The sequence below is a fragment of the Tyto alba genome, unplaced genomic scaffold (assembly GCF_018691265.1).
Source record: "Tyto alba isolate M040663 unplaced genomic scaffold, T.alba_DEE_v4.0 Super-Scaffold_38, whole genome shotgun sequence".
In the NCBI taxonomy this organism is placed as follows: Eukaryota; Metazoa; Chordata; class Aves; order Strigiformes; family Tytonidae; genus Tyto; species Tyto alba.
The window spans coordinates 9,445,115-9,461,512 of NW_024881313.1; positions in this window are offsets into that span (position 1 = coordinate 9,445,115).

Below are 16,398 nucleotides of genomic sequence, written 5' to 3' on the forward strand. Positions count from 1 at the left end.
GGAGGGTGGCGGCGAGCGGGGGGCGTCCCCCGGAGAGCGCGGGCAGCCGGGGCTCGGGGGGACCCCGGGATGGCGACGGCTGAGGGAGAGGGGGAGAGACCCGCTTCACCTCTGTGCGGTCTCCCGGGTCGTATTTGCTCACAATCCTGAAAGTTGTACTGCCTTTGCCATTTTTTTGTTTGTGTGTTTGTTAGTTTTGGTGTTTGGTTTTGTTGGTTTTGTTGTTTAAACTACATTCCTGCGTAGGCTTGGGATTTTTTTTTTAAAAGCACAAATACTATGTGCATGTATGTATATATGTCTCTTATAAAGAAAACACTCGTGAGTTTCAATTTACAACTAATCTACACCATATATATTACTTGCAACTTGCAAATAACCTTGGTGCTTGAGAAAACATCTCCCAGGCCCGCTCCTGGAACCGGCCCGCTGCTGCGACAGCACACTTGATAGAGTGTGGTTGTAAAGGAACACAAAATGTTTATGACATCCATGTGCAAGCAACTGTTGCCATGTTGCTATTTTTATAACCATTTTACTGCACAGCATAAGCTGAAAAATAGAAAAAGCCATTTCCAGTGTGTGTGTGTGTGTGTGTACACGTGCATACTTATGTGCATGTGGGACAGCAGAAAATGTTTGATCAAGCTACAACAAAAATATGTCTGAAAACTTGGAGCTTTATTTAAAAATTAATTTACACAAAGTATTCAAGTTAGCAGATATTGTAAATTATGTGCAACTGATACACAAAGAGCAAGAGTTGTGTGTGCAAATATATGAATAAGCTGTCCCTCATGGAATTAATTATGTGCGTGCCTTTGCTTGTTCAGACCACTGAAACTAGATGTAGTCTGTATGATGGAGGAATGGGACTACAGTACAAGTATTATATTGCAAATACCTAATTTTCATGGAAAAATTGTGTGGGTGGCTTCCATTTCAGCTAGGTAGCTTTAAACAAACCTTAAATAAGAAGACTAAACATCTTAAAAGTATAAAACTGACAACAGAGATGTCTTTAATCACATATTTTAGCTTCTAAAAATATCTCTAGGGTATTAAAAAAAAAAGAGGAAATGTACTGAAGAACAAGAAACTGGTACATAAATCCATATTTTTTTTCATTTTACATTGGAGTTCTGTGTTTTCAACCAACAAGGTAAAGCTACCACTTTGGGATAGTGAAAGGTGACATGATTATTAAAGAAAATTTAATAATAATTAAAGAAACTTAATAATAAAATTGTCTTATCAACTAGTCCAATTAACGTGATATGAAAAGCAAATTCAGTAATGTAAAATGTATATAGAGAGGGAACATCTAGAAGATACTGTGTTGCGTTCCAACACAGAGGTGTGACATACATGGGTTGAGGTTTGTTTTGATAGGCGTTGTTTTTCTGAGGGGCTTCTCTCTATTAATAACTGGTATCTACCAACTTAGTCTGGATGCCTAAATGGACGCTGTTTGAAATTCAGGAAAGTTAATCTCTTTTTCATTCTGCAAGTTGACACTTAAAATCCCCACTAAATTTAAAGGAACTTGGGCATACTTTTTGTATTCAGACTGAACTATCACCATATTTTACACTGACTAGGTGTTGTGCTTTTCCAAAATATGTAACCCATCGCTTACTTAGTCCTATTTCTGGATTGCTGTGCATAAAATGAATAAATGATCACTTGTCCTTTGGATATTCTGAATAATGGTTTGCTTGCTATACATGTTTTTCCAAAAAGTTCTCACTATACTTCTGTACTAAAAATACTTAATTTGCTTATACATGGATACACAGTTGCAACAAGACAATGGGATCTTACGTGATAACAGAACATAAAAATAGGGGAAAACACACCTCTTCTGTTTTTACTGACAAAGATGGTAGGACAGAACAGGAGATGATTAATTTTGCAAACCGTCAGGACTGAAGATGCCTAGGGGAGTTCATGTGACCCACAGAGCAATACCTTTTATTCCCTAAGGGACGCTCCTAGTGCACTGGAGTATGTCCATGCTTCAACCGCACACCGTGGGTAGAGGGGATTGTCATTGTGTCACTTTAGAGACCACATTATAGAAAAAAATAGATTTCCTTTGGATAATAAAGTTCAGATTAAACCTGGTTAAAAACATAACCTGTCTCTGTCCATGTTGCTGAGCCCCTGTACATGGGCTTGGATGCTCTCTAGTCCAGTCTCCCATATTCTCCATCCTCTCTGGGGAAAATAGGTGGGAAGAGTTTTATCATTCTAGCAAGTGACACTTGGACAATAATGAGGTGATGGGCTAAATCGATCCACCATTTATTTTTTTTTGACTTCCCAGTGAAGGGCTTTACTGGAAAATTGACAGCGCAATGGCTCTTTGTAACTTAACCTGTTGTTCAATATCTGTGAAAGATGCAACATTCTAAAAACCAGTGTTTAATATGTGTTATTTTTAATCACCAAAGTTTATAATCTTCGAAATTTAGTTGTTCTTTGCCTACGATATTAGAACGATGTTCTTTATTTTTCAGGGTTTATATTTGATATCAGTTTATCATTTCTAAAAATTACAGTTTTGAAGGTCTCCATTGGTCTATGTAGTATACTGGCAAGATTATTGTTTCATGCAATGTCCCAAATATTTTAAGGAAAATCTATTTTCATTTTCATACAGATAATTTAAACTACTTGCATATTAGTCTCACATCTGTAGTCTTATTGACCCCTGATTTAATGTTGAGTGTGTTTCAGTGCATTTCCCTGACAAGGCCTGCATTTTTACAGCATATTTATTTAGTGTAAAAAGAAAAATATTTAACAATGAAAAATAAAATAGTAAGATTGCACTCACCATTTTTTAAAAGAAATGGATACAATATACACCATTACAGTATGGTGCTGGCACAGTTTTTTCCTTTTCTGTCTTCTATAATTAAATACTTACCATCAGAGGTACTGTGGTGCGTGGCTTTTTCACAAAAGGTAATTTTTAAAACCATCTTCATTTTATAGAATCAACTAATTTAGGCTGGAAGGGATCTCTAAGGGGTCATCTAGTCCAACCCCCCCCAAAAAGCAGATCCTACTACAAAATTATCTTCCGTCTCACATGTTTGTACAGTTCTGCATACTTACAGAGCACCCATCAAAAAATAAGGGAATTATCTGTGACAAATTTTTAATTGCCTGTGTTTTACTAATGCTACATAAAAATGAGTACAATTAACTTGCTTTTGAGGTTGCAAATACATTTTGCTAGGAAAGGTGTGAAGTAAATGCAAAATGTTGTAGATAAATATGTATTTCCTTTTTTCTTCTTGTTACCGGAAATATTTTATCAGTGTTTATCAGGTGAAACCCAGAAGCCTGAGGAAAGATCGGTAGGATATCCCGCCTGCATTCCAGCTATTGCTCCCGAGGAGCGCAGGTCTCCCGTAGGTCCAGCAGCTGCAAGCCCTGTGCAGCTGTTTCAAATACTCCGCGCTGCCTAAAGCGTTCAGGCATTTGAATCACTTCTCTCGCTCATTCTATTAATCTTCCTGATGGCACTGACGACATCCCGGTGACCCTGTCAAGTTCAGGAGCAGAATTTTGGGAGAATGTTGGGGGTTTTTTCAATACATAATACAAGATTGACCCTGTATTTAAGCATTCAGACAATTTTCAATCTGCGGCTAGTGATTAACTTGAATAGTTAGACGACTGCCTGGGAAACAAGCGATTTGAATTCTTTAGTTTTTCAGGTATTATGTGTAATACAAATTAATATATGTCACACAATGGGAAGTGGAGGCAAAGAGGGCAGAATAGCCTACGTGAAGCCTGTGGCAAAATTGTCCCAGGAGGCTGCACTGCATGGATGAACTAGCTCCTTCAAATCCAGCTTCAGTCTGACTTGACATCTGAATACTACCCTGGAAAATAAAGAACACCACCACCACAAATGTGACAGGCCTGTTGGAGATTTCCAGCAGATACATAAATGCTCAGTCTTATTCTTCTATTGGCACAATTACAATGCATCATTTGTTTCAATATAACCAACTTTGTTCTCTGGCTCTTCTGTGTGCTAGAGTGTTCCTACAGTTCAGCTTCCAAGTCTGATTGACAGTCAGAAAAGAAATTCTTGTCTGCTGCAGCTCTTTTATGGGTATGTAAACGACATTATGTCAAATGGTCTTATTCCTCTAGTCTCAGAAATGTACATCCTGATGTTTCAAAATGTTGTATGTGCACTTCCACAATGGTTTGTAGCTATCCTAACATATTTAAAAAAATTTCCATTGCTATGTTCACATATGCTTTCCAGAACATGATAACTGGAATTTTTGGTCCTCTATAATGTATGAGCTTGGAATGCCTGAGGCTTCATGGGAAGATATTTTAAGAGAAGCTATTATAAGAGTGTCGCTGTTAGTCATGTAAATAAAACTTCTGTATTCAGTACTTAAAATCAAGTTACTAACATTATTGGTATTTTTCATAAAAACATAGTATACATCTTTAATACTTTTAATACATCTTCCTAACAAAATCAAACACCTTAAAGGCCTTTAAGCAGTAACTGTTTCTAAAAGGATAATGTCTGCAGAGTTCTCTACATGTAGAAGTCAATGCTGTTCTAACTGATGTCTGGTGGCAGTGTGCCTATTAATTCAGAGAATTCTTTGTCACTGGAGTGGTTTCATAACTTGCAGATATTGAAAAAAAGCCCTTAATTTTTAATTTTCAAGTAATTTTTTAATCATGATGACGGCCAAAGTAATTTTTAAATGTAAACTTCTGGTATTCTCTCTTCTTAATATGTTGGCAGTGAGGCTATGTTTACCTGGTGCGAGACTGTGCCATGCAGAGGTGCACAGAAGCAGTTCTAAATTAATTACCTTGGGTGTTGAAAGGTCTGACTGAATCTGCTGCTGGCCCCTAAACACTGTGAAACTGTGGGGGTTCAGGGAATGTGTTCAGAGAGCATAGGCATTCCCAGTAATAACAGCAACATAAAGTGTAATAACTTAATTGCTCAGTTAATGTCATGAAGATAGAACATGGCAAATACATGTCCTGTGGTGAATTGATACTGTGATATGAAATGCATGCAAATGCTTTTATGCAAATACAAAATAAAACTAAAGTTTGAAGAAGAGTTTGTGTTTATACACGTAAGAACTTGTGTGTACATTGAGTCAAGAGCAAAAGAGTGCAATCATAACACCAGAGCTCTTAAAATTATTATCTCAATCACAGAAAAAGTCTTAGTTTATATAATACTAATCATGCATCTTAATCTAAATATGGGATAAATTATGTTTCCTGGCTAACTGGCACTGAAATTGTTTCTTCATGGCTTCCACCCTGGGAAAAACCCTGACTCATCTGTCTCACTAATTTGATATTTTGGGATTCTGTAACTTCTGTTTAGTCTGTCAAAGTTCTTCTGACCTAAGGTGTGTGAATGAATTACTTATACACTACATCACTACTACTGTTCTTATTCTCTAATTATTACCATATACTCAGTACTGTACCTAAGCTAAAGGTACTAAAACGTAACTAAAACTAGTAAAAGAGGTAGGATCGAATGATATCTGGACACTGTAGCAGTGTATCACAGGCAAGTAATGGATTCATTCTCAGTTGTCTCTTGAATCTGTGTACGTGGCAAAAGCCACCATTACAATACTGACCTGCACAGAAAACAGGATCTAGGCCTGGGACAGGCCTTCTAGGTCAAGTACACTATTTTCCTCTTATGTTCATATAATCACATTCATAAATTTGTTATGTTATTGCCAATGAGCAGCAGAATGAAAATAGCATAATTATGTTTCACAACTGTATCTGATTCTGTTTCTTCTTTCTTGCCGTCATGTTTGAGAAAAAGGGAGCAGGTAACATTGAATGATGCAGGGCTGGAGAAGATGCTTGAATAGCACCTTCATCAACTGCAAGATTCTCTCAAACTATGTAGTTGTGATTGTCTTTAGAGGTTTTTCTACAGCTGGTAGGCACGGTGATTTCACCGTCATGTAGTAACAGTTTAATAAATTTAGACTAAAGTTTTCTTACCCCCGTGTTCTCATTTTGCACAGTATTATCTTGTAATGATGCAGAGGCATGGTATGTAATATGTATTGGCATTTTTTAGGCCCATGACTAACAAAGATACATGTTCATGTTCACAAAACTGTACTGGGGAGAAAAATACTTGAGAGTATATTTGTAAAAGTGGTAGGGGACTTGAACAAGTAAGTCATTCTAGCAGAGCACAATTTGAATCCAATATGGATTCTTTGGAACTGCCAAACACAGAGGAATTACTCAAACTACATGAATTACACAGAGCTTTTAGACTACTTTGACTTCTAGGTACACTGCTACCTTTGAGAATTTGGCTTTTATGCCTGTCAGGCAGAGTTTGTGATTTCTTTTTAAAAAGACCTGTACAGTTATAAAATCACACATGGGTAAAGCCCACTTCCACTTCTACAGAAATACCTATTTTTTAAAAAGTAATAGATGTGTTCTGTAAAGTGTACCAGCAGAAGTTAAAAGGAATTGTCATCTTAGAGAGTTGTTCTACCTTCATATAGTTTGGTGTATAAACACTGCGTTAATCCATAATACAGCTTTCTCCTTTTCTAAATATATTTGATAATTGTGCCAATACCACAGTAAGCTAATTTTTGTCAAGGTCTGGGGTTTTTTTATTAGCAAAGGGTGGTACCTCATGATTGTACAATCTCTAACCACCAGCTGAAGTATTTTCAATCCATTTACTGTATTTATATTTTCCCAGGCTCCCACTAGTTTGATTCCTTCTTAGACAAATGTTTCCAGTAGCTGCAGCTGTCAGAGCTACCTAATTGTTTGCCTTGAGGAAACAGAAGATTTGCTGCTAGTTAAAGGTTATTGATACAAGGAAGGTCCCTGTTTTGTGTGTCTGCTTATTGATGAGTAGGAATAACTTTCCATTAAAAGGTGTAGATCGGATGTGATAAAAAAAAAATCTAGTCACACACATACATACATAACATTGGCTTTTCTTATTTTAGCTCATTCAAGGCGATAAGATTTTCACCTAAAAAATACTAATCAAATATACTGTTTTTTTAAAGCCAAGCATTTTTAGGAAGTTCTAGTGATCCAGGAAATTTAGATAACTTCAGAATAGAAAGGAGAATTGTAAGAGCTGAATTTCTGAATTTAAAAGATACTACTTTCTAACATAAATGCTTACATAAATGTTTAAAATATGCTGTTCAACAAGGATGTAGTTCAGAATTTTGAAATACTTGTGCAAAATGGAGTGGATGCCTTCTGGGTGTTTCTGTTTCCTTACTATCTTTTAGTAGTGATGTAAGTTTGATCTTGCTTATTGTAATTCTGTTTTCCAGGACCATCACCATTTTGTCAGACAGTTCAGAATGCAAGCTGTGATTTATTTGCCTTCAAATCATTCTATCTCAAAATTCCTTTCCCTGGTTACAACAAAAAAATCATAGATTAAATTTAAGGTGGAATGATGTAATATTCAGTATTGGTTCAGTTTAACTGTGTAAAATATATAAAAACTACTTTGATTAAACTAATCCACATAATCCAGAAGAAGTTAGCGTATCTAGAAGGATAACCTTAATCCTATATTTCCCCAAATTTTTTAAATCTAAGTAAAGAACATATATTCCATGAAATTCATGCCAAACTATCTATCATTATATTTAAACAGTTTTGGTTCTGAATTTGATGCACTTTAGTTTTTCAGATTTTCAGAAAGTAGCAAACATCCATCCTTTGAAAATCTCCCAGTTCTTGTTATTTTCTAATTCATTTGTTATGTCCAGGAATTTAGTTTTTACACACTGTTCCAGACACCTCTATCTAAACTGTGAATATGCCCAAATGAGAAGAAATAGCCATATTTCTAAGCTAAAAGTGTGAACACATCTTCAACAGATTGCATTAGTTCTTCAACCTTAGTAACTGACATCCCCAAGGCAAAAATACAGTAGCTTGGGATAAAATTGGGGATCTCAAAAAATTCTCCAGTATTGCAGTTTTTGTTTGGTGCTCTGGGACAAAGTGCCGTTCTACTGAGTTTTTAAAAAATCCTGAAAATTCATGTTTAGCAATCTGATTGACTAAGAAAACTGATTTATGCTAGGCCTTTTGGAAGGTGACATTAGACACTTGCTTGTAACTTCGGACATCTGAATAGATTTTAAATCTAGTCCTTAGCTTCGGCTTGAAAGACAACAAAAAATGTACACATTTTCTGAAACTATACTTTATACATGTAAATGCCTTGATTGAAATATTACCATAGAATCACAGAATCATAAAATTGTTTAGGTTGGAAAAGACCTTTAAGATCATCAAGGCCAACCGTTAACCTAGCGCTGCCAAGTCCACCACTGAACCATGTCCCTAAGTGCCACAGCTACCCGTCTTTTCAATACCTCCAGGGTTGGTGAGTCAAACACTTCCCTGGGCAGCCTGTTCCAGTGCTTGACAATGCTTTCGGTGAAGAAATTTTTCCTAATATCCAACCTAAACCTCCCCTGGTGCAGCTTGAGGCCATTCCCTCTTGTCCTATTACTTGTTACTTGGGAGAAAAGACTGACACTCACCTCGCTACAACCTCCTTTCAGGTTGCTGTAGAGAGCAATAAGGTCTCCCCTGAGCCTCCTTTTCTCCAGGCTAAACAATACCAGTTCCTTCAGCCGCTCCTCATAAGACTCGTGCTCCAGACCCTTCACCAGCTTTGTTGTCCCTCTCTCGGCACGTACCAGCACCTCAGTGTCTGTCTTGTAGTGAGGGGCCCAAAACTGAACACAGTATTCGAGGTGAATTCTGTAGGGCCAGGAATACAAGTACTGCCTATTCTGCACTGGGATAGTTTTGGACAAGATTTCCTACGTGTGCCAGTGCATTGTTCGGAATTTACTGGAGTTGGATGTATATCTGCAAGCTTTTTATACAGTATCATCTTAACTCTCAGAATGGTCTAAAACATATACTATTAGAATATTAATAAGTGCCAGTAAATCTTATGTTTTTAATGCTAATGCTAGGTCACTAGTAAGCAGTGCTGAATATTTAACTCCAGGGTTGATGGGATTCTAGTTAAATGCTGGTTTTTCCCAACTAATCACTAGCAAGGAAAGCCCACCACGAATAACAACAAGCTAAACTGCCATCCACTGCAACTGGCTTTCTGGTTGTGTGGGTTTTTTTGTTTTTTGTTTTTTTTTTTTTTCCCCTCCTCTCTATTACTGTGCTAACCACATACATAAACAGCTTTGGCATACAATGTGTATGCTAAAATTAGACAGCACATCCTGAATAATTTTCTCTGATCTTCTACCGTACTGCCTAAAAGAACCAAAGAAGTCCCAATTAATGTTTTAGAAATAGCTTCAACAAAGGTAGGAAGCAGTTTTGCAGAATTCTCACAGAACTTCAAAAATTATATAAATGAGTATTTTGGACTGGTATCTGAGACATCACACAGTAAAATTCCAAAATGGTGCTCTGTAACCTCAAAGCATCCTCAGTCATCTCAGCAAGGCAGTCAGACCTCACAGCCCTCGCAGAACACCCAGCCACACAAGTACACCCAGAACACAAGCAACACAAGTGCCTTTGTAGCCCTCCTGACGACAACATGGCGTGACACCTCTATCTTCAGTGCTTTGATTGCCTTCAAGACTTCTCTGTTGGTCTTTAAAGTTCTTAACTGTGCAGCTTCTCATTATACTCCAACTCTCAGTAGATGCATTTGCATCAGCTATCCAGTATCACTAATGTTGTATAGCCCATGCCATTTTGTGTCACAAGGACAAAGGAGAAACAGTAGACAAGAAGAAAGAAAAAATGTAAGCTGTGAAATTATAGAGACATAAAAGTAAAATCAAAAAACCAGAAATAAGTGCCCCTGTTTTAGCAATCCCATTATGAAACATAACTGTGCGAAAATTAGGGGAAAGCAATGCCTCGCTTTAGTGGCATTCTTCACACAGAAAAGACTATCTCCTTTCTATCTGACACTCACAGCAGAAGACCTTTATCTAGATTTAAAAGGGAGACATATGAGTTATAAAACTTAGTATGGCTGTACCTGACTCCGGAAAACCCTCTCACTTAAAGAAATTCAGAATTATGAGTCAGCTTGCCATGCTCAATGCCCTGGAAAAAATAAGTGCCTGGAAGGGAATTAATTGGAATCAGTTTGCAGAGCAGATTGTAAACTAAGCTAGCCAATAGAAAATGCAATTTTCAGCTGTCACTTCCACGGGAGTTAGGTGTCCAAAGCAGCCCAGTGACCTTTTCCCCTGCCAGTAGAGAATGAAGAGAACGTTCAGAGGTAATTTCTGGGCAGGGATACTGTACTCCAAGGGACTCCCGTTGTCCCAGAGACTGTCCACCATCAGCACAACATGCCAGTTGTTTCAGTCTTTCTGTGTGCACTTTCTTCTGAGAAGGGCTTCTATGCCCCAAATCACTCCTCTGCCAGATTTGTGGCAGGATTTTCAATCTAAGCCTTCCATGAGCAAAATGTAACTGCTGGTCCACTGGATATACTGCAATGGAGAGGCTATTCCACTTGCCTTTTATCTTTTTTTTTACTTTCCTCAAGTTTTGTTGACAACAAAAATGTCCCTTAAAAAAAGACGAGTGTGGCTGGTGCTGTCTTGGCCTAGGAAAGCCTGTTTGCCTTCAGTGCAGGCGAAGGCTTGTTAAACTGTTCCCTTAGAGAAAGATCAATCCCTTTAGGTCTCAAAATTGTTCTAGGATATCTAGATACCTTAGAGCTTTTTTGTAAGCCCAGCAACCAAAATTAATCTCATTGGTTTGTATGAAGAGATACTTTCATCAACAAATCCGGAAGCTTTATACCAAGGAAATTATTTTTATCCATGGTTTACTCACGGAATTCTAAAAGCACAGAATGGCAGTAGTAGAATTAAAATTAAGAACTACTGACTCTCAAATCTATGCCTAAATAGCATGACTCCCTGCAATTAGAAAGAAAAAAAAAAAAAAAAAAAAGAGTGGATTTAAAGATATTTTAATAAAATAGTTCTAAAAACATTTAAAATATTTAAATATATGCAGTGAAGTTTGAGACTGAGAAGAATTTTTTTAAGTGCCTGAAAACTGGTATGTTAAATGATCCTACATTTTTGCTTGACTGGGAGACTCGCAGAATACAATGATTGTTTCCATGTTCAATCAGAAATTTTAAAATAACTTCTTATTCCAAATTTTGGCTGAAAAGAGGGATGTTTTTCAGAGAGAGAACACACTCTCCCTCAGCCCGTGCTTTATCAAAGTGAATCTGGTCACTCTTCTTGAAAGATGTCTCCATATTTAATACTAACTTTTGAGGCAAACAATTTTTAAATGGCAACTTTTTTTTATTCTCTCAGCCTTACAAACTTAAGAACTTCCTTTATATCTCCTTTTGAGAGGGCAGATAGTTTACTATAAGAACATACAAGAAAAACTGGAAGTTGAATTGAATCCAAGCCCATACTGTGAGAATGTATTTTCATATTTATATGACAAAGACACAACTTACACAAATAAGCAATTTTAATTGAAAAATGCTGACAAAATCCTAACTATGTGGACTGTGCAATCTGTTTTTTATTTTGGACATAAAAGAGTCTTAATTTTATAGAAAAGACTCGATGGGACTATGTATTATTCAAAGGTCTCAATTGTCAATATAAATATTATGATCTTGTTCAACACTAAGGAGATTGTATTCATTTTGGCAATATTCAAAATGCAGTCAACCATAGATTATGAATGCCTTTAGTCACTGTGCAATGGTGCATAAAGCCAATCAATTATCCTTTTTGGCCAGACTTATCTGGCACTGAGACTGGAAACCTGTTCTATTGTGAATTGTATGCACCTCAAAAATACATACAAGCTATTTTTTCGTTTCTGTTTGCTTAATTAGTATACATGACATTCCTAGTTGTACTGGGCATGGGAATCTTTACCATCCAATTTTCACATATGTGTCCTACTTTTATGAAATTTATCTGGGAATTAAATAAACCCAGTTTATCCCTCTTTAGAACCCTGTTGTATGTATCTTCTTGTCTCAGTCTCATGTGGTACCTCACCACATTATTAATCAACATGGTCAGCATGGAACTCATCATCGTGTGGCATACCATGAAATTTTTGCAGCATTTTGAACTCCACATTAAAGTAAGGGACTAAATGTGTTTGCAGTACAGTTCCTTGAATAATTACTCAAATTATTCCACCAGTACAGGTCAGTTTGGATCTTTGCCACCCCTGCTATTTGTAATCCTGATCAGAAATAGACAATTATGACTAACTGTGCATCCTGTCAATCTGCTCATATGAAACTCAGCAGTATCAAGGAATTTCCTTGAATTCTATACATTGGCCTCTCACAGAGGAACAAAGAAGCCAGATAAAGAGGTTGTATTCTCTGAGCTTCCTGCAGATCACTCTGCTTTACTCAAAATGTCAAAACCCCTCTTCTTGGCTAAATAAGCCATTTGTTTAAGACTTGATTCCAATCAGTAATCCAGTTCACCATTACATTAAAAATGGCACATCCTATTTTATCACAACTGTAAGGCACTGAAGTTTTCTCCACATTCCTTAGTATATGTTGCATTTAGAGGATGCTCTCTTCAATCCTACTATTACTGTCTTGACAGTTTAGTCATTGTTATTCATGAGGACTTCTTGATGCTTATCTGCAAGTTGTTCAAAGAAGATCACATATCGATGACCTTGAAATGAGAATGAATGAGGCCTTTGTGTTCTAAGAATCAGTAACAGTCAGCACAATGCTTGTATTTTTCTTCTGGGAGAAAAGAAGGTAGCTACCTGAGGCCATAAGCTTTTGTACTTCTACATAATACTTGTTACTAATGCAAAATTAAACTTCTAACATATGAGGTAGAAAAAGCACCCCTCGAATGAAAGCAAAGGAAAGTTTTCAAAAGCAGTGTTCAGCCTAAGTTGCTAGAGCAGGAGAAATACTGAGTGTCAGTGAAGGCAGTGAATATATATGATTCAGAGTCTTTGAGGAAAACTTTAAAGACATTCCAGAAGAGCCTAACATAATTAAAAGAGCTGTAGACAGATAAATGCATTAAAGGAATAACCAAATAGCACATTAGAGGCAAGTGTAAGTATTACTGAAGCACAGCCTGCTATAGCAAAAATAAGGTACTCCTCAACATTTTACATTTGAAGTTAATGAATAGCATTATGTATAAAATAGTAGGTTGAAATTAAAAAGGAGGAAAATCAAACTGTATTCTCCAGAATAAATTTTTTTGAACACTTAGGAATAAGAAATAAGGAAAAATAACCTGTCTTACTAGAAAAACAACTATTAGATTGATAATATGGAAATCTTCGATTTTCCTTTCACCAGTTGGATCCCAGAATCTTGAGATTTGAGAAGTTCTCAAAAATGTCTTGGCATTCTGTGTAACAACATGCAGCTCTAAGGGCAAGTTAAATAAATAAGGGATTGAGCAGCTGCCTTATAAGGAGAGACTAAAAAGGTTGAGAATCCTCAGCAGTGAAAGGAGGCGGCCAGGGAGAAAAGTGAAGAAGGGTTACAAAGTCATTAAAATAGTGGATAAGGTGAAGGCAGAACTTCTGTTCACTCTATCCTGTAATACGAGAACTTGATAAAAATAATAGAACATCAGCTTGAAACAGATAAAACAAAGCATTCCTTTAAACAGAAGGTAGTGCTCTTCTGGCACTTGTTATTACATAAGATTGTAGAGGCAAACTGTGCCAACAGGTTCAAAAAGGGATTAGACAAATAGATGGACAACATCGCCATAGGGCAGGGATGTACCCCTGGCATCCCTAACACAACAACGTATTGTGGAAAGTGAAAGAGGAATGGACCTCTGGAAACAGCTGGGCTTGTTATTCTCTGTGAGTAGCCTCTCCTATTGCCACTGCTGGAGACAGAAAACTGGGCTGGATAGACCACCAGTCTGAGCCAGTAAAGCCTTTCTTACGTTCTTAAAATAAAATTAAGAACTCTACTTAAATGCAAGCATCAATCTGATAGGCATTCATAATCATAAACATTAATGTAAAGCTTAAATAGTTACATTTGTTGTTAAAATAACTTAAGAAATCAGTGTTACTTATCTTGGCCTCATAAAAGTTGAAATTGGGTGTGCCTAGTAAAAACAATTTCAGTAAATTATGTCCTCTCTTTACAGGAATACTTCTGCTTTCTGAATTACAAGAATTTGTGGTAACTTTGTTTTAAATACACAGCTTGTATATTTTAAGATTCTATATTTTATCATATAAGGTGAAAGTACTACATGGTTGTATGTGCTTACAAATTTATAGCTAGGCTTAACCTAGAAACCAGCATACAGCAATGTATTATAGCTCATTTGAAATATACTGGTGTTGATAATATTTCCCAACACACTATTTTTACATATAAGATGTAGAAAAGTCCAGGCTACAAAACTCATTTTGTTGGCATGAAAAGGGGATGATTGTGCGAGGTTTTGTTGAGGATAAGCTCGCAAAAGATGTATAAACTTTCAGCACATCAGCTATAATTATACACAGATGCAATTCTCTATTCTCTGTCTCCATTCTTTTTTAATTTTTTAAAAAACACCCTATTTCTCTATTTGCTTGCTTCATGAGAAATATAAAAGTAGCAGACAAAATGCTTTTTTCAAACAAATGTATAACGTACATATCAGTAATATTGTCTTCAGTAGAATACACTGCCGTGTTCCTCAGGGGTCGGTGTTGGGACCGGCGCTGTTTAACATCTTTGCTGGGGACACGGACAGTGGCACTGAGTGCACCCTCAGCAAGTTTGCTGGTGACCCCGAGCTGTGCGGTGCGGTCGCCGTGCTGGAGGGCAGGGATGCATCCAGAGGGGCCTGGACAGGCTGGAGAGGTGGGGCTGTGTGAACCTCATGGAGTTCAACAAGGCCAAGGGCAAGGTCCTGCCCCTGGGTCGGGGCAATCCCAAGCACAGATACAGGCTGGGCCATGTGTTGGGGGCAGCCCTGGGGAGAAGGACTTGGGGGTATTAGTGGATGGAAAAATGACTATGAGCCAGCAATGTGCACTTGCAGCCCAGAAAGCCACCCGTGTCCTGGGCTGCATGAAAAAAAACCATGACCAGCAGGCTGAGGGAGGTGATTCTCCCCTGCTACTCCACTCTTGTGAGACCCCACCTGGAGTATTGTGTCCAGCCCTGGGGCCCCCTATATCGGAAGGCCATAGACCTGCTGGAGTGAGACCAGAGGAGGTCCACAAAGGTGCTCAGGGGGCTGGAGCACCTTCCCTATGAGGACAGGCTGAGAGTTGGGGTTGTTCAGCCTGGAGAAGAGAAAGCTCCGGGGAGACCTTATAGCGGCCTGCCAGTACTTAAAGGGGGTACAGGGAAGGTGGGGAGAAAAAAGCATGTTTTGAAAGCATTTTTTTCTTTTTTTTTTTTTTTCAAAAAAAAAGCATGTTTTGAAAATTAATTATTCTGGACTCTGTTTTACTAAGGAGAAAAGTTTTGATCCAGGACTTTATACTTAGCTACTGAATTACAGAGGTTAGATCCAATCTTCGAGCATACAGGAGCCTGGCCCATCTGTGTTTCCATTTTGAAGTTCACTTTGCTGAATGGACTAAAGTTTCCAGTCAGATTCACAAAGCCCATCGAGGTAGTCTCTGCTCTGTGGGTAGGTTCAGGTGAGCCACATGAATGATGTCTGCATTAGTAAGTATTGCGGGCTAGTAGGAAAGATTTGTGGCCTGAAAGAGTTCGTGCTGAGAGCTTAACATCCCCACCACACATTTCAGAGAGGTTTACTTAGGGGTATTTCTAGCCTGGTCCTGTGGCTGGAGAGCATTAGGTGTGCTTTTGGAGCATACAAAATCATAGAATCATAGAATGCTTTGGGTTGGAATATTATCTAATTAAAGATCATCTAGTTCCAACCCCCATGGTGTGGGCAGGGAACCCCTCTTCTAGTTCGATTTAATCCAAAAGCAACCTAGTTCCTATGCTTTGAGATTGCTTTGTGATGTGAATAAAAGCATGATAAATACTCTAGAAGCACATGCTAAAATGCTAATGGTGAAGGGTAGCCACAGGTATCATCAACATTCAAAATCAGTTACATTTCAGTACTTTAAGCACAAAGATCGTTCATGGTCTAAGTTACTTAGAGACCATGCTTGTGAAGGATTTTTATCAGAACAGTACTTCTAACTTCCCTTTAGTATGAGACTAGATAAGGCTAGAGAAACCATAAGCTAGCTGAACAAGTATGAACTTCGTAGAACAAAAAAAAAAAAAAAAAAAAAAAAAAAAAGAGAATTTGTTTGCAAATATAA